Here is a 5288-nt window from a genome sequence, read left to right on the forward strand (position 1 = left end):
AAACTTAAGTCTTACTTAAGAAACCAACAAATATGGAAGCATGAACCATAGTGTACTAGACTGAAAATCACCTCTCTCTGGACAGAATACAGGAAAGGACTTCAGGAAAAGATAATTTTGTTCTGAGTCACCTGGTCTTTTGTAGTTAGTCTCTGAAGTTTATTATGGGGCACAGGGAGGGAGAAGTGTTGCAGGTGTGGCATAGTGTGCGGTGTACATGGGAAACTGTGGTTTTGTAGGGGATTCTTCTAACATGTACATCCTAGGTGACCCGGGTGGTATCTTCCAGCCCTTGGTTGCTGCTTCCCATCCTGCCCAGTAATCTCTGCCTCTAGACCCAAATTTCTCAGTGCCCTGCTGCAGAAAAGGTGCACAGCTCTCTTGGTACTTCCCTTTTCCTTGAGGAGGCAGGAAATCTTTGCCTCCAGACTTGTTGGTCCGGCAGCTTTCACCAGCACAAAAGCTATGGCAGGAAGTCTCCCAAATGTAAAGTTTTATGTAAGAATTTGACTTTGAAAAACCCTTAACACTTATCCCAGACCTCTAGAGTTCTGCTTTGTTAGTTTTTCTTTGGAATAAATAGTAGTAATAACCCCTCAATTATATGTATAGTGGCTTGATGACAGAAAGGTCATCTCACCACTTTTGCTCCCATTTCCTCCATCCTAGCCATGAATGTGGAAGCTCTATGTGTCTTTGAGAACAGGTGGATGTTGTTGAACTGTTTTCCTTAGTGCAGAATACATTAATCTGTTGACACTTATCAAAAAAATTATACCATAACTCAGCTTCTAATTGAACTTTCATATTCCAACATCCATCACATAACATGAGACTGCTTAGCTGGGCTTTTCAAGGACAGTGTGGAGAAAAAACACCTTGTAGAGGGGAATTGGGCTGGGGTGTATGTGACCTCTAAAAACCTGTATCTTGATGGCACTTGTGGATGATGTTGATGATCAAACTATGCTGTGATCCCAGCTGCCAAAAGTTTCCTTTTGTCTCTGAAATCTATCCTGGCCAATTTAATCTGTCAGTTGAAGTTTCCCCATTTGTGTCCTTTAGGTATTGCAAAGAGCTCAGTGTCTTGCATGTGAACAGTAGTGGGTTTTATTGAAGTACGTGCAGGTACGAACTGGCAGCTAATGTCTCTTGTATAATATTGCTCCTGAAAGAACAACTCCACAAAGAATACTGTCTAGAATTACAGGGCAAGAGCAAGTCAACAGTTAATTGGCTGTTCTGTAATTACTTCTAGATGCATAATGTGCAATACTTATAGGACTTGTAGAAGTGGCATACAAATTTCACAGTGGTCTCTTGGTACTTTATCATGTGTGGAGGATTTTGGTAGTCTCTGTAGATCTTGGGATTAATGGTACAGTTATAATTTATTCCTGCTCTGCTGTTTTAAACAGTGTGGGTTTTTTTTTTTTTATTTTCCTCTTAAAAAAATAAATGAAGTCTGTCTTTAATTGTCTCAAAGGCTAGACTGAAAAATAGGACAGATGCTGTTCAAAGGCTCTGTCATTCTTTTCTAGGATGGAAATAATTCCACTTGCTTTTTGTTTCCTTGGAGTGGCTCACACTTCTGCCGGTGTGTGGCAACCGCATGTCATGTGCTATGGTACCACAGCCCAGTGGGTTGCAGACCTTACAAAGGTCCAGATGAATATGGACAGTGAGACAGATGTAGTTTTTGAATATCTGGAACCTGATTTTCCCCATCTTAACCTCAGGGTTCATAAGATGTAATTTCACTGAGCATATGGAATGACTATTTTAGTCATATTGGGCAAAGATCTGAAACGGCCAAAAGCTTTGTGTGTGGGAATATGAATGAGATCTTTAGAAACAAGGCCAGGCAACAGTAAATTCTTGACCTGGCTATGTCTCATGGTTTCAACAGTCCCCAGAGCTGTGGCTCTTTGGAAGTTATCCAAACCTCTGAAGTCAACCATAATCTTTCCCACTGCAGCCGTGAAGAGGCTCTGCAATTTGGTGGCACAGCAAGCACATTTCAGGGCTGCTGAAATCACACTTGAAAAGCCAGCTCGGAGGGACTTGTGTGCACGTGAGGTTTGTATGTGCTTGGTTCACTCATCTCAAGTGACATGGATACAAAAAAGGCCAAAGTGAAGCTTTATAACATGGACTTTGGAATCCCCAAAATGTCATTTGTATTTTACCTTATTAAATATGGAAATCGTGTCAAAGGTAAATGTCAAGGGGCTATAAAATTACCCTTCTTATCTCCTGTACGTTTATCAGTTGATAAATGGAAAGAAGCTGCTGCCAAAATAACTGTGAATGAATAATTTATAAATGAATGATGCATCGTGTATGTTGTTTCAGGCAGAAAACAGTAGGACATCAATAATCGAAAGAAGTTGGATTAATTTAGCAGTATTTTGCTGTTAATTTTTTTATCTAAATGCTGCAGTCTGGACCTTTGTTATGAGGTCCTTCTCTTTGTCGCTAAGGACTGATCTACAGATCACTGAAATCAATAGAGTCAGCTGTTTACTTCAGCAGGCTGTGAATCAAATCTATAATATGCATATATAGCTTTTTTCCCCTGCTTTTATAGTGCTCTGAATTTGAATTTCTTTAACGCTACGTGTCTTAGTGTGGAATTTGGTTCACATGTTTCTTCCCTACCCGCTTTCCTCTGGGCTGAATGTCTCAGACAAGAAATTTGGAGAACTTGGTGGAACAAGGGTGGGGGAAAGGTGACTGCAAAAAAAAGAACTGCATATCTTCTCCTATCTTTCATTTTTTGTTTTTATTCATACAGGGAAAACTGATTTCTCGAAACTTAGATTTCTATGTATGGTAGACTTTTTGCCAGCATGTATTTTTCTCATGCCTTCCCCTAAACAGAGAACATTTCAGAGATTTTTAGCACTGACCATTGTGAATAAGGTTAAGCACTGAAGAGGTGAACTAGATTCTTTCTGTTCTTTTTCATGTGATTTAAATACGGCCCATTTTGCCCATCACATGACAGAGCTGCCAGAGATTGCCTCAAGCTAGTTTATGGCTTTAACTAAAGGTCATCTTAGGGGGGAAAAAAAATCCCATGGAGCAGGGGGAGGAGAAGAATGTATTTAAAAAAATACATTAAAATGGATTTTAAGCGTTTGTTCTGAAGAATACAAATGAAAAAGAGAAGCTGCCATTATATTTCAATGAGTCAGGAGAAAAAAAAATAAAACCACCACCACCTATAAAAATAAAAACTCCCTTCCTCTGTGTAGCACAGTGCCTCACGATAGAAGGGTGCACGAAGCAACTGCCTGGATTTTGTTCTACAGCTTTCTCTACCTGACCTAGATATCTGGCTAGCAGTTCACCACTGCAGAAAATGCCCTAGTGCAAAACTCCTACCCCACTGGCTGCTAATAAGAGCAATTTTCACCATCCGCAGCTCTGCATCCATCCTCACCATGTAATTGGTCTGGCTCTCCCAGCTAGCTGCCTCTCCTCCTGTAGGCCCACACTGGGAAGAGAAATCCCAGACCTCCTGAAGGCTAAGGGGCTCCAAAACTGTGCTGTGTTATCAACAGCTACATGGTTAGCTAACTGCTGTGACTAAATGGAGATTGGGAAGCACTGCAGGCAAGGGATGAAAAGTGATGCCCTCCCATAGCACAATGCTGATATGCAGAATTGGCCAAAACAACAAAACTTCACAGACAGTGCAGCAGAAGGCATTGGCTCTCTTGTTTGGGCATTTTATTACCTGGAGCTAAATGTGCAGAGAAGGGAGATAATGAAGTACTTGACTAATTCAGTGTGATCCAGCTGGCTAAGCCAGAGGGGCTGTAGAGCAGGAAAAGCTAGAGAACTCACTGCTAGCCATTTTCCCTTGATACCTGTGAAGCCAAAACAAAGAAGTGCAGAGATCAAAAAGCAGAGCAATATCAATATCGGGAAAGGGGAGGGGGACAACAAAAGGGGAGGAGAAATCTCTAAGATTGGCCCCCCATCCTTTCTCCCTTCTGTGCTTTATTTAGTAGTGGGGGGGAGGGGAAGGTTATTTTCATTTGCCTCATGCTAACTTCTAATCTATTTCAGAAATTCACCAATCACCCAAACGTTTAGTGCCCCGTGTGTCACAATACTCAATGCCAGCCTAATTTTTTAAATTTTATCTACCGTTTGTGCTTGGGGGAAAAAAAAGACAGGTTTTGTAATGCAGGCACGTGCAATGGTAGTGTGTTCAAAACCCCATATTCCTCCCCTTTTCCACAGCTTAAAAGGCTAGATAAACTACACGATTCTTATCCAGAGGGAAATTAGAAAATGTAAAGTGTGTAAATCCCTCTCCCCGGCTCCTAGGCATTGGTTGGTTTTTGCTGCTGCATGTGGGATTTTTTTTTTCCTCCGACAACCCAGCTATTTAAGTACACAAGACACATTGCTTGCTCTGTCTCTTCCCCTTCTCTGACTTCTCCCCACTATCTGACTATGGAGTACAATGCCATTCCAGCTGTTTCCCAAATGAGCGTGTAGCACTTGTAAAAAAGCTGGTAGTCAGTGAAAGGCAGTTACCATATTTTATTAAAGATAGAAAGTCAAACTTCATACCTGGTGTAACGTAGGTGCAATGCCATGAAATGAAATGGAGAAATATCCACCTCTAGCAGGGCTGAGTGGTGCTCTCATCATGGCTGCCAGGGACTGAATCACTGCTGACCAGTCTACCTGCTGTTCATGCATTCTTTTTTTAAATTCTTTTTTAAATCTGAATACAGGCAGACACTATGCATCATTCAGAGATGAGCATCACAAACATTCTTTGCAGGGAAGGCGACCACAGCAGACTGCCGATGCTCTTCCAGTGCCAATTACAGCGATGGTTTAATCGTAATAGCAGATTCACTAAAATAGGATCAGAGCCAAGGCGTTTGTGATTTGGAAGCTTGTGCTAACTTTTGATAGTTATCATCAGGGGCAGCTGATGTGACATCACCCTGCAACTCTGACTCATATTTTTAATGGACCACATGCCTTTGCATGATAATTTTGCTGCTAGAGTTAGCTTGGCATTGGCTCAAGAGACAGAAACATCACCAACAAAATCGGAAGATGTGTTGAGAGTTTGCAGTTGTCATGGAAATCTGGGGTAGTTGCTGGTGCTTGCCTCCCTTCTAAAATGGAAGTCAACGTTTGCTCCCTTCAGCCTGGAAGCTAACAAACGGGACGAGAAGTGGCTGCTCTCTGACAATGTGGATTTGAAGATACAGGAAGCTCCTTTTAGGGTCACGTATAATTTTTTCAGA

General features: G+C 41.6%; 1 long non-coding RNA gene across 1 annotated transcript in view; it reads right to left on the minus strand.

Moving 5' to 3' along the window:
- Positions 1-4805, minus strand: part of LOC131091895 (uncharacterized) — an 11407-nt gene extending 6602 nt beyond the window's left edge. The window contains exons 1-2 of the long non-coding RNA XR_009115438.1: positions 4594-4805; positions 3746-3878 (exon numbers count right to left, since the gene is read on the minus strand). This is a non-coding gene — a long non-coding RNA (uncharacterized LOC131091895). The remainder of the gene's footprint in view (positions 1-3745; positions 3879-4593) is intronic.
- Between the last annotated feature and the right edge of the window lie 483 nt (positions 4806-5288).

Source organism: Melospiza georgiana, chromosome 1 (genome assembly GCF_028018845.1).
Source record: "Melospiza georgiana isolate bMelGeo1 chromosome 1, bMelGeo1.pri, whole genome shotgun sequence".
In the NCBI taxonomy this organism is placed as follows: Eukaryota; Metazoa; Chordata; class Aves; order Passeriformes; family Passerellidae; genus Melospiza; species Melospiza georgiana.